The 17985-nt window shown below is 49.0% G+C and overlaps 1 pseudogene across 1 annotated transcript in view; it reads right to left on the reverse strand.

The window, feature by feature from the left end:
• Nucleotides 1–6683, reverse strand: part of LOC147122394 (di-N-acetylchitobiase-like) — a 66873-nt pseudogene extending 60190 nt beyond the window's left edge. The window contains exons 1-2 of the transcript XR_015075710.1: nt 6584–6683; nt 5627–5718 (exon numbers count right to left, since the gene is read on the reverse strand). The product of XR_015075710.1 is annotated as a di-N-acetylchitobiase-like (transcript). The remainder of the gene's footprint in view (nt 1–5626; nt 5719–6583) is intronic.
• Nucleotides 6684–17985: the final 11302 nt, after the last annotated feature.

Consider the following 17985-nt stretch of genomic DNA (forward strand, 5'->3'; position numbering starts at 1 on the left):
AGGAGGATAAAGGGATTAATTAAGAGGGGGACAATAGATTATGAAAGTAAGCTTGCAGAGAACATAAAAACTGACTGTAAAAGCTTTTATAGATATGTGAAGAGAAAAAGATTGGTGAAGTCAATCGTAGGTCCCTTGCAGTCAGAATCAGGGGAATTTATAATGGGGAACAAAGAAATGGCAGACCAATTAAATACATATTTTGGTTCTGTCTTTACAAAGGAGGACACAAATAACCTCCCAGAGATGCTGGGGAACATAGGGTCTGATGACAGGGTGGAACTGAAAGAAATCAGTATTTGTAGGGAAATGGTGTTAGGAAAATTGATGGGACTGAAGGCCGATAAATCCCCAGGGCCTGATAATCTACATCCTAGGGTACTTAAGGAAGTGGCCCTAGAAATAGTAGATGCATTGCTGGTCATCTTCCAGAACTCGATAGACTCTGGAACAGTTCCCATGGATTGGAGGGTAGCTAATGTTACCCCACTATTCAAAAAGGGTGGTAGAGAAAAGGCGGGGAATTACAGACCGGTAAGCCTGACATCGGTAGTGGGGAAAATGCTAGAGTCCATTATAAAAGATGTAATAGCAGAGCACTTGGAAAGCAGTGACAGGATCGGACAAAGTCAACATGGATTTACAAAAGGTAAGATAGCAAAATACTGCAGATGTTGGAAATCCGAAATAACAACAGAAAATGCTGGAAAAACTCAGCAGGTCAGGCAACATCCGTGGAGAGAAATTTGAGTTGACGTTTCGGGTTGGACCCTTCTTCAAAACTGGAAAGAAAAGAAACTAGATCGGAGGCAGGGCTGCGATCGGACAAAAGAATAAAAGAAACAAAAGAAGTAAAAGAGATTAGAAGCTAGACGAGATGGTAATAGGCTGGGATTAGGTGTAAAGTGTACTGGCAGGGCAAAAGATAGCTGCCAGGTGTGAGAGAGAAACAAAAGGAAAGGGGGGGGGAAAGGAGTGGAACAATTACAAGAGAAAATGAAATGGGGGCCGAGCTTATGATCTGAAATTGTTGAACTCGATATTGAGACCGGAAGGCTGTAAAGTGCCTAATCGGAAGATGAGGTGCTGTTCCTCGAGTTTACATTGAGCTTCCGTGGAACAATACAAGAGGCCAAGGATGGTGAGGTCCAAGTGGGAATGGAGCGGTGAATTAAAGTGACAGGCGACCGGAAGCTCGGGGTCACCCTTACGGACTGAACGGAGGTGTTCCGCAAAGCGGTCACCCAATCTGCGTTTGGTCTCCCCAATGTAGAGGAGACCGCATCGTGAGCAGCGAATACAGTATACTAGATTGCGAGAAGTACAAGTAAATCGCTGTTTCACCTGGAAGGGGTGTTTGGGGCCCTGGACAGTGGGAAGGGGGGAGGTATAGGGGCAGGTGTTACATCCCCTTACGCCCCCACCTCAATGAATTTCGAGCTCGGCACGATGTTGAGCTCTTTTTCCGCCGCCTTCGTCTCCGTGCCCACTTCACTGGCCAGGAGTCTTCCCCCCGCACAACTGACCCTTTCTCCCGCTTGCAGAATTCCCGTTCTACCTGGACCCCTCCCCCTGGCCTCTTACCCTCTCTAGATCTTTTCATCGCTAACTGCCGCCGTGACATCGGCCGTCTCCATTTCTCTGCTCCCCTCACTCACTCCAACCTACCTCCCTCTGAACTTGCAGCACTCCATTCTCTTAGATCCAACCCTGACATTGTCATTAAACCCGCTGACAAGGGTGGTGCTGTTGTTGTTTGGCGTACTGACCTCTACCTAGCGGAAGCTGAACGCCAACTCTCCGACACCTCCTCCTACCTCCACCTGGACCATGACCCCACTACCGAACATCAAACCACCGTTTCCAAGACTGTCACTGACCTCATCTCCTCTGGAGATCTTCCCCCTGCTGCCACCAACCTCATAGTTCCCCAACCCCGCACAGCCCGCTTCTACCTCCTTCCCAAGATCCACAAACAGGACTGCCCTGGTAGACCCATCGTTTCAGCCTGTTCTTGCCCTACGGAACTTATCTCTTCCTATCTTGACTCTATCTTTTCTCCCCTTGTCCAGTCTCTTCCCACCTACATCCGCGACTCTTCGGACGCCCTCCGCCACTTTAACAGTTTCCAGTTTCCTGGCCCCAACCGCTTCCTTTTCACCATGGACGTACAATCCCTCTACACCTCCATCCCCCACCCGGATGGCCTGAGGGGCTCCGCTTCTTCCTTGAACAGAGGCCCGACCAGTCCCCATCCACCACCACCCTCCTCCGCCTGGCTGAACTTGTTCTCACATTGAACAACTTCTCCTTTAACTCCACTCATTTCCTCCAAATCAAAGGTGTTGCCATGGGTACCCGCATGGGTCCTAGCTATGCCTGCCTTTTCGTGGGCTATGTGGAACAATCTTTGTTCCAGTCCTACTCGGGTCCCCTCCCTCACCTCTTTTTCCGATACATTGATGACTGTATCGGTGCCGTTTCCTGCTCTCGCCCCGAACTTGACAATTTCAGTCACTTTGCCTCCAATTTCCACCCTTCCCTCACCTTCACATGGTCCATCTCGGACTCTTCCCTTCCCTTCCTCGACTTCTCCGTCTCCATCTCTGGGGATAGGTTATCGACCAATATTTACTACAAGCCCACTGACTCCCACAGCTACCTGGACTACACTTCCTCCCACCCCGCTTCCTGTAAGGACTCTATTCCATTCTCCCAGTTTCTCCACCTCCGCCATATCTGCTCCGACGACGCCACCTTCCACACCAGTGCTTCAGACATGTCTTCCTTTTTCCGCAACCGAGGATTCCCCTCTACCGTGGTGGACACTGCCCTCGACCGTGTCAGTTCTATCTCCCGCACTTCTGCCCTCACCCCTGCCCCTCCCTCCCGGAACCACGATAGGGTTCCCCTTGTCCTCACCTTTCACCCCACCAGCCTCCACATTCAACGGATCATCCTCCGGCATTTCCGCTACCTCCAAAGTGATCCCACCACCAAACGTATCTTCCCCTCCCCTCCCCTTTCAGCATTCCGCAGGGACTGCTCCCTCCGAGACACCCTAGTCCACTCCTCTATCACCCCAAACAGCCCTTCCTCTTCGCCTGGCACCTTCCCGTGCAAGCGGAGGAGATGTAACACCTGCCCCTATACCTCCCCCCTTCCCACTGTCCAGGGCCCCAAACACCCCTTCCAGGTGAAACAGCGATTTACTTGTACTTCTCGCAATCTAGTATACTGTATTCGCTGCTCACGATGCGGTCTCCTCTACATTGGGGAGACCAAACGCAGATTGGGTGACCGCTTTGCGGAACACCTCCGTTCAGTCCGTAAGGGTGACCCCGAGCTTCCGGTCGCCTGTCATTTTAATTCACCGCTCCATTCCCACTCGGACCTCACCGTCCTTGGCCTCTTGTATTGTTCCACGGAAGCTCAACGTAAACTCGAGGAACAGCACCTCATCTTCCGATTAGGCAGTCTGCAGCCTTCCGGACTCAATATCGAGTTCAACAATTTCAGATCATAAGCTCGGCCCCCATTTCATTTTCTCTTGTAATTGTTCCACTCCTTTTCCCCCCCCCCTTTCCTTTTGTTTCTCTCTCACACCTGGTAGCTATCTTTTGCCCCGCCAGTACACTTTACACCTAATCCCAGCCTATTACTATCTCGTCTAGCTTCTAATCTCTTTTACTTCTTTTGTTTCTTTTATTCTTTTGTCCGATCGCAGCCCTGCCTCCGATCTAGTTTCTTTTCTTTCCAGTTTTGAAGAAGGGTCCAACCCGAAACGTCAACTCAAATTTCTCTCCACGGATGTTGCCTGACCTGCTGAGTTTTTCCAGCATTTTCTGTTGTTATTTTACAAAAGGTAAATCGTGCTTGACTAATCTACTGGAATTTTTGAGGATGTAACTGGTAAAATAGATAAGGGAGAACCAGTGGATGTGGTGTATTTGGACTTTCAGAAGGCTTTCGATAAGGTCCTGCATAAGAGATTAGCTTGTAAAATTAAGGCACATGGGATTAGGGGCAAGGTATTGACTTGGATAGAGAACTGGTTGGCAGATAGAAAGCAAAGAGTTGGAATAAACGGGTTGTTTTCCGAGTGGCAGGCAGTGACTAGTGGGGTACCGCAAGGATCGGTCCTAGGACCCCAGTTGTTCACAATATATATTAATGATCTGGACGAGGGAATTGGATGTAGTATCTCCAAAGTTGCAGATGACACAAAACTGGGTGGGCGTGTGTGCTGTGAAGAGGATGTCGTGAAACTCCAGTATGATTTGGACAGGTTGGGTGATTGGGCAGAAACATGGCAAATGCACTATAATGTGGATAAATGTGAGGTTATCCACTTTGGTGGCAAAAACAGGAAGGCAGATTATTATTTGAATGGCAATAGGTTGGGAGAAGGGGAAGTGCAAAGAGACCTGGGCGTCCTTGTGCACCAGTCGCTGAAGGTAAGCATGCAGGTGCAGCAGGCGGTTAAGAAGGCAAATGGTATGTTGGCCTTCATAGCAAGAGGGTTCGAGTACAGGAACAAGGATGTCTTGCTGCAGTTGTACAGGGCCTTGGTGAGACCGCACCTTGAGTATTGTGTGCAGCTTTGGTCACCTTATCTGAGGAAGGATGTTCTTGCCATGGAAGGAGTGCAGCGAAGATTCACCAGGCTGATACCTGGGATGGCAGGAATGACGTACGAGGAGAGATTGGGTCATTTGGGCTTGTACTCACTGGAGTTTAGAAGATTGAGAGGGGATCTCATCGAAACCTATAAAATTCTGTCAGGCCTGGAGAGACTAGATGCAGGAAGGATGTTCCTGATGGCCGGGGAGTCCAGAACCAGGGGTCATAGTCTAAGGATAAGGGGTAGGCCTTTTAGGACTGAGATGAGGAGGAATTTCTTCACCCAGAGAGTGGTGAACCTGTGGAATTCTCTACCACAGAGGGCGGTGGAGGCCAATTCATTAAATATATTCAAGAAAGAGTTGGATATATTTCTTAAGGCTAAAGGGATCAAGGGATATGGGGAGAAGGCAGGGACAGGGTACTGAGTTTGGATGATCAGCCATGATCTCATTAAATGGCGGGGCAGGCTCGAGGGGCCGAATGACCTACTCCTGCTCCTATCTTCTATGTTTCTAAATCTAGGCTGACACTCCAGTGCAGTGCTGAGGGAGTGCTGCACTGTCAGAGGTGCCGTCTTTCAGATGAGATGTTAAACCGAGGCCCTGTGTGTGATTTCAGGTGGACATGAAAGATCCCAGGGCACTATTTCGAAGTGGAGCAGGGGAGTTCTCCCCATGTCCTGGCTGATATTTATCCCTCAACCAACATCACTAAAAAAACAGATTATCTGGTCATTATCACATTGCTGTTTGTGGGAGCTTGCTGTGCGCAAATTGGCTGCTGCGTTTTCTACATTACAACAGTGACTACACTCCAAAAAATACTTCATTGGCTGTAAAGCGCTTTGTGTTGTTCTGAGGCTGTGAAAGGCACTATATTAAATGCAAGTCTTTCTTCTTTCTTACTTGGTCTGCCGGTTTAAAGTGCAGAAATGAGTGCTGCCCTCTGCGGGTGATACCTGGTATTACCTTGGTTTATTATTTCCAGTTATTCATTTCACCTGAATGCTCAGCCCTGGTTGAAGTCTTGTATCTCCTGCGAGCCGAGTCCGATTTCCTCCGGGAATGAGTCGTTTCAACGAGCAAGCGGAGACTCAGCAGGCAGTGAAAAGTGGCAGGATCTGTGACTCTGCTCGTTGGCGTTGTAGTGGTCGGATGGAAAACTACCTTCCGTCCTATATCTCAGCGGGCCTAAGGCCGAATGTATTCCTTCCACACCTGATCCTAGTGTGGGCCCAGGGGCACCGAATGGTACCTGAATGAACTCTGTCCTACACCGGGTAGCCGAGTGACGGTCCCCGAAACCGAGCCAGGGTCCGTTTAAAGTGCGGCCAGGAGTGCTGCCCTCTGCGGGTGAAACCTGGTAGTACCTTGGTTTATTATTTCCAGTTAATTCATTTCACCCGAACCGACCGCCCTGGTTAAAGGATAATATCTCCGGCGTGCCGAGTCCGACTTCCTCCACCCCTGACTCTTTCTCAAAGATCAATCTCAGCCGCAGCGGATTGTACCAAAGCTGTGGCTCTGTTCGGCAGATTTACAATAGAAGGGCTCAAAACCATTTTGCGTCTCATATCTCAGCGGGACTGAGGCCAACCGTGTACCTTCTGCAACTGGTCCTGGTGTGGGCTGTAACTAGTTCGATACCTGGTCTAGGTTATGGATGCAAAAATGCATGAGACCAAATCCAAATACACACAATATCTTTAAACATTAGACATACAGAGAAATAAACATACACCACAATAAACAATGAACAAGACACCAGGAAAGGATATATTTCCTTCAAAAATAACAGATGGAACGTGTTTTTATCCTGTTAACCCTTGTTCCACACCATGGCTAACACTTAAGCGGCCATAAAAACAAGTCACGAATCCCACATCACGTGTTGCAGCAAACAATTGCAAAGTAGAGTCTGCTGAAACAGTTCCTTGACACATCAAATTCTAAATCACCTTGGGAATGAACAACTTTAACCTTTCCATTCAGTAGAAAGAAACCAAAAACGTTGGTAGCTCTCCACCTGCGATTGCCCACAGGGCCTAGGTTTAACATCTCACCTGAAAGACGTCACCTTTGTTCAATAACACCTATCATTGATGATTGATTGTTACTGACATTGCTCCGTGACAATCCCTCTATAAAGATTCCAAGCTTTTCTGTACAATTTGTACAGAAAATCATCAGTGGAAGGAGCAACAAGAGTTTTCTACCCAGAGAAAGTGAATTGTATGTTTATTTCTCTGTATGTCTAATGTTTAAAGATATTGTGTGTATTTGGATTTGGTCTCATACAATAAATGCATTTTTGCACCCATACCTAGAGCCAGGTATCGAACTTGTTACCGCCCACACCAGGACCAGTTGGCCTCAGACCCGCTGAGGTATGGGACGCAAAACGGTCTTCCGTCCTTCTATTGTAACTCTACCGAACAGAGTCACAGATCCACATCTTTGGTACAATCCGCTGCGTCTGAGACTGCTCTTCAGAAAGAGCCAGGGGTGGAGGAAGTCGGACTCGGCACGCCGGAGATATTATCCTTTAACCAGGGCTGAGCATTCGGGTGAAATGAATAACTGGAAATAATAAACCAAGGTAATACCAGGTATCACCCGCAGAGGGCAGCACTCATTTCTGCACTTTAATCGGCAGACCAAGAAAGAAGACTTGCATTTATATAGCGCCTTTCGCAGCCTCAGAACAACCCAAAGTGCTTTACAGCCAATGAAGTACTTTTGGAGTGTAGTCACTGTTGTGATGTGGGAAACACGGCAGCCAATTTGTGCACAGCAAGCTCCCACAAACAGCAATGTGATAATGACCAGATAATCTGTTTTAGTGATGTTGATAGAGGGATAAATATTCACCAGGATAACTCCTCTGCTCTTCTTCGAAATAGTGCCCTGGGATCTTTTACAACCACCTGAGATTGCACACAGGGCCTCGGTTTAACATCTCACCTGAAAGTCGGCACCACCGACAGTGCAGCACTCCCTCAGCACTGCACTGGGAGTGTCAGCCTAGATTTATGTGTTCAAGTCTCTGGAGTGGGACTTGAACCAACAACCGTCTGACTCAGAGGTGAGAGTGCTACCAACTGAGCCATGGCTGACACTGGCTCGGTTTCAGGGACAGCCACTCGGCTTCCCGGTGCCGGACTGAGTTCAATGAGATAGAATTCTGTGCCCTGGCACCCTGTAGGATACCGATGTCATGTAAGACCCTAGGCAAGACGGAGGGTCAGAGGGATCTGGGTGTGCAAGTACACAGATCCCTGAAGGTGGCGGAACAGGTGGATAAGGTGGTAAAAAAGGCATATGGGATACTTGCCTTCATCAGCCGAGGCATAGAATATAAGAGCAAGGAGGTTATGATGGAGCTGTATAAAACACTGGTTAGGCCACAGCTGGAATATTGTGTGCAGTTCTGGTCGCCACACCACAGGAAGGATGTGATAGCTTTGGAGAGGGTGCAGAGGAGATTCACCAGGATGCTACCAGGGCTGGAACGCTTCAGCTATGAAGAGAGACTGGGCAGATTGGGTTTGTTTTCCTTGGAGCAGAGGAGGCTGAGGGGGGACATGATTGAGGTGTACAAAATTATGAGGGGCATAGATAGGATGGATACTAAGGAGCTTTTTCCCTTAGTAGAGGGGTCAATAACTAGGGGGCACAGATTCAAGGTAAAGGGCGGGAGGTTTAGAGGGGATTTGAGAAAGAACTTTTTCACCCAGAGGGTGGTTGGAGTCTGGAACTCACTGCCCGGAAGGGTTGTGGAGGCTGGAACCCTCACAACATTCAAGACGCATTTGGATGACCACTTGAAATGCCATAGCATACAAGGCTACGGACCAAATGCTGGAATATGGGATTAGATTAGACAGGGCGTGATGGCCGGCGCGGACACGATGGGCCGAAGGGCCTCTATCCGTGCTGTATAACTCTATGACTCTATACCTCTATGTGTAGGATTAGGATTTGGCTTAATCTCACATGATTAAAGTTTTTGGTTTCTTTTCATTGAAAGTTGTTCATTCCCAAGATGATTTAGAATTTGATGTGTCAAGGAACTGTTTCAGCAGACACTACTTTGCAATTGTTTGCTGAAGCACGTGATGTGGGATTCGTGACTTGTTTTTCTGGCCAATTAAGAGTTAGCCATGGTATGGAACAAGGGTTAACAGGATAAAAACACGTTGCATCTGTTATTTTTGAAGGAAGTATCTCCCTTCCAGGAGTCTTGTTCAATAACGCCTGTCGTTGATGATTGATTGTTACTGACATTGATTCGTGACAATCCCACTATAAAGATTCCAAGCTTTTCCGTGCAATTTGTGGAGAAAATCATCAGTGGAAGGAGCAACAAGAGTTCTCTACCCAGAGAAAGAAAGTTGTATGTTTATTTCTCTGTATGTCAATATTTAAAGATATTGGCCTAGAAATTCAGTATCGCCACATTTGGGGTGCTACAGCCGGGTGTTCGCTAAATTTAGCGACCGGCGCAATTTAGCGCCACCTTCGCCGAAATTGAGTTGCATCGCCCCAAGAGGTTGCTGCTGCGCTAAAGCAGGTGGTGCACGACTATCATAAGGCGCTAAGCCGGCGAGCCGAGGCGCTACCACCGAGGGCGGGCGCAGCGCAGGTGCAGCGAGTTGCTGATTGAAGGCAGACACGCTGGCACCGGTCAGCTCTTAAAGGGGGAGGGTGGATTTGTTTGGCTGCCACACCCTGCACACTGCAGCCCTGAATCAAGGCCTGAACATAGCTGCTTCACCAGTTCAACGCCCAGGACTATGGATAAGGCTAGGGAGTGAGCGCAGTGCTTCAGCGAGGGTGCCCTGAAGCTACTGGTTGGTGCAGTGGAGCACAGGCGACCTGTCCTCTTCCCTGATAGTGACAGGAGGCCGCTGCCCAGCGAGTATAGAAAAGCCTGGAGGGAGATGGCAAACAGGGTGACCTCCAACAGCATGGTTGCCAGGACTCCTGTGCAATGCAGAAAAAAGTTCAACGACCTCACTCGGGTTGTCAGGGTGAGTACCCTTTCCAGTATCCTCCTCATCCCTGCATATGCACCTCACTTTATGGCCAAAGGGACCTGAAAGCCCCAATGCCCAGCCCTCATCCAACAGCTATGGGACTCTCATGAAAATCACTTGCACATTCAGCACTTTACATACTGTCAGGGCTATTCTACCATGGGAGGCAGTGCAGGCAAGATCGGGGCTTAACACTGTCAGGGCTATTCCACCATGGGAGGCAGTGCAGGCAAGATCAGGGCTTGACACTGTCAGGGCTATTCCACCATGGGAGGCAGTGCAGGCAAGATCAGGGCTTGACACTGTCAGGGCTATTCCACCATGGGAGGCAGTGCAGGCAAGATCAGGTCTTGACAGTGTACTTAGAGTCTGTCCTTTCTCTTGCAGGGCAAGCTGGCCCACAATCGCAGGCAGCAGCGACGGACCGGGGGAGGCCGTCCTTACCTTAAAGAGCTCAGCGACCTGGAGCAGCGAGTGGAGCGCATCATGGCAGGCCGGCTGATTGGCCCCGTTGCCACTGGAGATGCCGACCCCATTCTGGACAGCAATGGTAAGGTCATCCCCTTTTTGACCTCTCTCTTTCCACTTGCGCCTCACACCAGCATCCTTTGCAACTCTCGAACCAATGCAGTGCATTGCAGCACTCATGCCTCCCTCGCTGCCGCCCTGTCCTCACTCTAAAGCAACTCTTGTGCCTCCCTGCTTTCAGATGTTGATTCGCCAGGTGAGGAGGCGGGCCCTCAAGCTGGCACTGTGAGTGAATCTGAATTTGAGGAGGAGGAAGAGGAAGCCGGCCCATCAGTGCCACCCTCAGCCGAGGCAGCCCATGGCCATGATGGGGACACGTCTTCCCTGGAGGGGAGCAGGGGGGAAGGGTCTGATGAGGGTGAAGCTCCAGGGCCCAGTGGGCTGCAGCAACGCGGGAGGGGTGGGGAAGCTCGGCGGCCTTCTGCCCGGAGGGTGAGTGCAGCCTCCAATCCTGCTACGGTGAGCGCAGAGGAGGTGCGGCTCCTTGGTGAAATGGGTGCCCAGGCTGAGCGCAGGCACATTGAGCTCATGGCTGCAGTGGCAAGGATGCCTGACTCCATAGAGTCACTGGCAAGGAGTGTTCAGTAATTCGGGGCAGCACAGGCGGCTTCCAGCCAAGTGCTCAGTCGTGCTGTGCATTCACTGGCTGGTGTGATGCAGACACAGATCAGGGCCACACGGGCACTAACTGCTGCCACCCTTACTGGATCATCCAGGCATCATCGGGGCCCTCGCCGCGCCGCAGCAGCCCAGCAGCCTGTGCTTCAGCAGATTGCTGCGCATGCTTCAGTGCTGGCCCGTGCGAGTGCCAATGTTTTGGCCGACCAGGGAGTGCCTGTGCTCTGTCAGGTTGGCAGCATTCCTGCAGCCAACACTGTTACTCCTCCACTGCAGCTGCCACCACCCATAGGACAGACTGCTGCCGCCCAAGCAGAGTTGGAGCAGCCAGAAGCCGGGCCCTCCAGGCCCAGAGCTGGTCCAGGCCGTCCCCCAAGGGCATCTGCCGTCTCGCCATCTGACCCTCAGCAGCCTTCCCCCAGCCTTGCTGCAGCCACTGGGGTCCCATTGAGGAGGAGCTGCAGGTCGGGAAGGGGCCAATCGCGGAAGCGAGGCGGATCACCCTCGCAGTCAAAAAAGTAGACGGTGTGGCAAAATGTTTTTTTTATATGAAGGCTGAGAATGTTGTGTTTGTTTTTTATATGAAGGCCGAGAATGTTGTGTTTGTTTTTTATATGAAGGCCGAGAATGTTGTGTTTGTTTTTTATATGAAGGCCGAGAATGTTGTGTTTGTTTTTTATATGAAGGCTGAGAATGTTGTGTTTGTTTTTTATATGAAGGCCGAGAATGTTGTGTTTGTTTTTTATATGAAGGCTGAGAATGTTGTGTTTGTTTTTTATATGAAGGCCGAGAATGTTGTGTTTGTTTTTTATATGAAGGCCGAGAATGTTGTGTTTGTTTTTTATATGAAGGCCGAGAATGTTGTGTTTGTTTTTTATATGAAGGCCGAGCATCATGGTCATTTTTGTTTAACTTTTTTTCATTTTCTCCAGGTTGTGAGAGCCAGTTATGTGTCTGACTATTTTTTGGGGGTTTCTCTGTATTTGTTTGTCATGCGGGAAGGGCAGAAGGGCACAGAGTTTGTAAAATGAAAAATTGTCTTTATTCAGATAGTTCAAAGTGCAAACATGGACAATTTGTTGCCTTGACCGGCTGAGGGTTTGCGGAGCGGCTCCATTCATGTTCTTTCATTGGCACAAGCCATTCCCTGAGAGGGGGCCTAGAACCGAGTTGCAATAATCCGCCGATGGACGGCCCTTGCACTTTGTGCCTCCCTCCCGTCTTGGTGCTCCTCCTCCTCCTCTGGTGGTCCTCCAATGTCTGCTGGCAGTGGCTGAGTCCTGAGGATAGCCAGGTTGTGCAGCATGCAGCACACTACAACGAAATGGGAGACTCGTTCAGGCGACTACTGTAGGGCTCCTCCGGAACGGTCCAGACAGCGGAACCGTTGCTTGAGCACGCCGATTGTGTGCTCAATGATGTTCCTGGTAGCTTGATGGCTGTCATTGTATCATTCTTCAGCAGGGGTGCTGGGCACACGGAGCGGGGTCATCAGCCAGGTGCACAAAGGATAGCCCTTGTCCCCGAGAAGCCAGCCTCCTGGGTGTGCCGGGGCTTCGAAAATGTCTGCCACAGAAGTCTGGCGCAGGATGTAGGCATCGTGGCTGCTGCCTGGAAAGCGAGCATTGACAGCTAGTATGAGCTGCCTGTGGTCACACACCAACTGGACGTTGAGCGAATGGTAGCCCTTCCGGTTGCGGTAATCCTCAGCATTCTGTAGAGGTGCCCGCAAAGCCACATGCGTGCAGTCAATGGCGTCCTGGACCATGGGGAAGCCCGCTATTCTTGCAAATCCCATTGCACGCTCTTGCTGCTTGTCCAGGGTCATGGAAAAGGAGATGTACTGACGTCTCCTTCTGAAGAGGGCATTTGTCACCTGGCGGATGCAGCAATGTACTGCGAACTGGGGGATATTGGCAATGTCCCCAGTAGCGGATTGGAAGGAGCCGGTGGCATAGAAGTTGAGAGCCACCGTCAACTTCACTGCCACCGACAGAGACGTCCTGCTCCTCAGCTGTGGCTGCAGATCTTTCTGAAGCAGGTGGCAGATCTCTGTGACCACCTCCCTTCTGAATCGCAGCCTCCGAACACACTGCTCCTCAGACATGTTCAGATATGAGAACTGCTGGCGGTATACCCTGGGTGGGTAAGGCCTCCTGTGCCGATGCCTGTTGGCCCTTCTCTGTCTGGCCATGACTGGCACGCTCTCTCGGTGTCTCTGAGCCCTTTGAATGCAATGCAGAAAGCCAACGTTTCCACCCATTGCAGCTCCCATTATATGTGGCGACTCAAGGCTATGGCACTGAAAGTTAAATCCAAGTGCAAAGCTCTGGCCTGAAGCCAGAAGTACCTGTGCGAGCGCTGAGTCAAAGCAGAAAGCTCTCTCCCTTTATCTCTCTGCAAATCTCTCTCTCTCACACAGGAGTGGAACAAAATGGCTGCCACAAAGAACGGATGAAGTGTCCCCTTTAAATAGCGCCCCCCGCGCCCCGCAGCGACTGGGAACCATTCCCCTCTACCAGTCGCTGGGGGCGCCAGGCGCACAGAAGGGCGGCGCCACTGAAGTTCCGGTTCGGGGCGCACCAAGGGCGTTGCACCATGAAATGACGTCAGGATCTGCACGCGCAGCTGAGCGGGTGCTACGGTTTTGCGCCGCCGCTAAATCTTGACTGAAGTTCGCGAGAGGCGCAGATTGCGCCGCGCCCAGGCACTAGCCACTTCGCGCCCCACTTCTCCTCCTAAGGTGCTAGTGGCTGGCGCTAACAACTGAATTTCTAGGCCATTGTGTTTTTGGATTTGGTCTCATACAATAAAAGGCAGTTTCATCCATAACCTAGACCAGGTATCGAACTTGTAACTTTACCGAACAGAGTCACAGATCCACATCTTTGGTACAACCCGCTGCATCTGAGACTGCTCTTCAGAAAGAGCCAGGGGTGGAGGAAGTTAGACTCGGTACACCGGAGATATTATCCTTTAACCATGGCGGACGGTTCGGGTGAAATGAATAACTGGAAATAATAAACCAAGGTAATACCATGATCCGCCCTCAACCGGGATCTTGGGTTCATGTCATGCTACATGTAACCCCACCTGACGTAGGGTCACCCAGACTCGAGTCGTCGCTGGCTTGTTCTCTCTACACAGATGCGGCCGGACCTGCTGTGATTTCCAGCAAAAAAAAAATTTTTTTGTTCTTTATTGTTTTTTGTTTGTTTTTTGTTTTTCATACAGACCCCAGCATCTACAACATTTGACCCCTTGTGACCCCACCTCATTGTTCTTTGATGTAATGTTTTCCTGACTGACCTGTTTGAACACCATTCACACCTTTGATTGCTGTGATTATCTCTCTGCCGAGGTGTGATAAAGGGCAGTTAGAAAGATTACCTGTAATCACCTGGCATTATTCTCTGACTATATAATCTGTGTCTTTATGCATCTCTCCACTTCACCTGATGAAGGAGCAGCGCTCCGAAAGCTTGTGATTTCAAATAAAGCTGTTGGACTATAACCTGGTGTTGTGTGACTTCTTACAAAGGTAATACCAGGTATCACCCACAGAGGGCAGCACTCATTTCTGCACTTTAATCCGGCAGACCAAGAAAGAAGAAAGACTTGCATTTCTATAGCGCCTTTCACAGCCTCAGAACAACCCAAAGCGCTTTACAGCCAATTATGTACTTTTGAAGTGTAGTCACTGTTGTGATGTGGGATAAGGCAGCAGCCAGTTTGAGCACAGCAAGCTCCCACAAACAGCAATGTGATAATGACCAGATAATCTGTTTTAGTGATGTTGATTGAGGGATAAGTATTGGCCAGGACACCAGGATAACTCCCCTGCTCTTCTTCGAAATCTGGGATCTTTTACGCCCACCTGAGATCACACACAGGGCCTCTGTTTAACATCTCACCTGAAAGACGGCACCTCCGACAGTGCAGCACTCCCTCAGTACTGCACTGGAGTGTCAGCCTAGATTTTTATGTGTTCAAGTCTCTGGAGTGGGACTTGAACCAACAATCATCTGACTCAGAGTCGAGTTTAGAAACATAGAAACACAGAAAAACAGGAGCAGGAGTCGGCCATTCGGCCCTTCGAGCCTGCTCCGCCATTCAATATAATCATGGCTGATCCTCTATCTCAACACCATATTCCCGCTCTCTCCCCATACCCCTTGATGCCTTTTGTGTCTAGAAATCTATCTATCTCCTTCTTAAATATATTCAGTGACTTGGCCTCCACAGCCTTCTGTGGTAGAGAATTCCACAGGTTCACCACCCTCTGAGTGAAGAAATTTCTCCTCATCTCAGTCCTAAATGTCCTACCCCGTATCCTGAGACTGTGACCCTCGTTCTAGACACCCCCAGCCAGGGGAAACATCCTCCCTGCATCCAGTCTGTCTAGCCCTGTCAGAATTTTATACGTTTCAATGAGATCCCCTCTCATTCTTCTAAACTCTAGTGAATACAGGCCTAGTCGAGAGTGCTACCAACTGAGCCATGGCTGACACTGGCTCGGTTTCAGGGATTGCCACTTGGCTTCCTGGTGCCGGACTGAGTTCACTGAGATAGAATTTGGTGTCCCTGCGCCCTGTAAGATACTGTTGTCATGTATACCTAACTACTTAGGATTAGGATTAGGTTTAATCTCATATGATTAAATTTTGGTTTCTTTCTACTGAATGAAAAGTTTAAAGTTGTTCATTCCCAAGATGATTTAGAATTTGATGTGTCAAGGAACTGTTTCAGCAGACACTACTTTGCAATTGTTTGCTGAAGCACGTGATGTGGGATTCGTGACTTGTTTTTGTGGCCACTTAACCCTTGTTCCATACCATGGCTAACACTTAACAGGATAAAAACACGTTGCATCTGTTATTTTTGAAGGAAATATCTCCTTTCCAGAAGTCTTGTTCAATAACGCCTGTTATTGATGATTGATTGTTACTGACATTGATTCGTGACAATCCCACTATGAATATTCCAAGCTTTTCTGTACAATTTGTGGAGAAAATCAGCAATGGAAGGAGCAACAAAGGTGCTGTACCCAGAGAAAGAGCACGCGGTTGTATGTTTATTTCTCTGTATGTCAATATTTAAAGATATTGTGTGTATTTGGATTTGGTCTCATAAAATAAAAGCATTTTTGCACCCACACCGAGAGCCAGGTATCGAACTTGTTACAGCCCACACCAGGACCAGTTGTAGAAGGTACATCGTTGGCCTCAGTCCTGCTGAGATATGGGATGTAAAACGGTTTTCCATCATTCTATGTAACTCTACCGAACAGAGTCACAGATCCACATCCTTGGTACAACTCGCTGTGTCTGAGACGTTTCTTCAGAAAGAGACCGGCAGACCAAGAAAGAAAGAACTCAACATTGAGTTCAACAATTTCAAACTATAACCCCTGCCCCCATTTTTCATGCTGTATGATTTTGCCATTCCTATTTGCAACATTTTATCTTTCCTGCCTCTTACATAAGCACAGTGTATTCCTTCCTCCCCCCCCCACCCCCCACCCCCCTGTCTCTGCACCTGCTTAATGTCTGTTACATCTCCAGCTTTTCCCAGTTCTGACGAAGGGTCACAGACCTGAAACATTGACTCTGTTTCTCTCTCCACGGATGCTGCCTGGCCTGCTGAGTGTTTCCAGCGTTTTCTGTTGTTATTTCAGATTTCCAGCATCCGCAGTATTTTGCTATTGTATTAAAGAAAGAAGACTGGCATTTCTGCAGCACCTTTCACAGCCTCAGGACAACCCAAAGCGCTTAACACTCAGGGAAGAAATGTGTATTATTATGGTGCATTTCTTGTGCCCATTCTGAAGTGAAAGTCCGCAAACTCTATCGGCCTCTTCGCTTTTCTCAGGTATGTTGACAATGAACAAGCCCAATTTGATGGCTGAACTGAGGTACAATTTATAGTATAAATCATTTTCCATGTCACCTAATTATTTCTTAGCGTGGTTTCACAGGCATCAAAGTAGCAGTTTCATGTGAATTTTTTAAAGGTTGTATCAATGATTTTATCCTTGATTGTTCCTTGTAGCTTGTTTATAATTGCCAGTGGAAGCAGAGTCGATCTCTCATTTTCCACTATAAGAATGAATAAACAGACTGTGCACTTTTCAATGTGACTCGTAAACCTGTATCATCTTCGTTAGCCTGTTAATAAGTGTTGGTATTTTTATTAAGCATGGAAATTACATGAATGGTTCGTTATACAATAAATGCCGTAACAAATTTTAATGGTAGTTGTTGTTAACACAGTTCATTTTATGTGTGTGGCCCTCAACAGCTCACTAAAACCTGTCTAATGGTCCTCCAGCCCAAATCATTTCCCACCCCTATCTTAGAGTCTTAGGGGGGAAAATTGGGTGAGTAGCGCCACCTGTTAGCGCCTAAAGAGGCAGTCAGTGGCTGTAGCGCCACTGGCTGCGCCTCCCGCGATATTCAGCAGGGGCGCTAATAGTGGCGTTAGCCATTTGCGCTGTGCCACCACCGATGACATCATCGGTGTGCGCAGCGCCCCATTCCGCCCTGAACGCGATATTTGGTAGCGAACGCCGCGAAATTAACTAGACATTTTGCAGCAGCGCTAAACACTACCACCACGATCTCCTGCACTGGCAGATTGTGACGTCAGTCAAGTGTGCAATGCCCCCTGCCTTACCACCTGCCGCTAGCAATGACAGGTTGAGGGGAGCGTTTTGCAGTCGGGAAGGGACTAGGGGAACGTTATTTAAAGGCGACCGCTTCCTGCCTTTTTTTGTCGGTGACATTTTTGCACCACACATTCTGAGAGAGAGAGAGAGAGACTTCTGGAGAGATTCAACGCTGTGTGAAGGAGTTTTGAGTACTGAGCAGCACTTTCCAGGTTTATTTTGAATTGCCCTTCCTTGCTTCACCAGCGCTCTGAGCTAGCGCCTCGCTCCTCGGCCTTTGCACCTTAAGACAGGTGTGAAGCGCCTGATTTAGTGCTCCAATCACCTCCAGGGGCGATAAAAGCCAAGTTTGCAGTCGGAGGCAATAATTAGCGCCAGGCACTAAACTTTGCGCACCGCCAATAATGGCGCCCCAAATCGAGCGATACCGAATTTTTCCCCCATTGTGTTTAATCAGAGTTTAGGATGGAATAAAACAGACTAGTTATACAGCAAAAGCATACGACCG

The sequence above is a fragment of the Somniosus microcephalus genome, chromosome 3 (genome assembly GCF_052327205.1).
Source record: "Somniosus microcephalus isolate GS21.2 chromosome 3, FLI_Smic_1.0, whole genome shotgun sequence".
Classification (NCBI taxonomy): domain Eukaryota; kingdom Metazoa; phylum Chordata; class Chondrichthyes; order Squaliformes; family Somniosidae; genus Somniosus; species Somniosus microcephalus.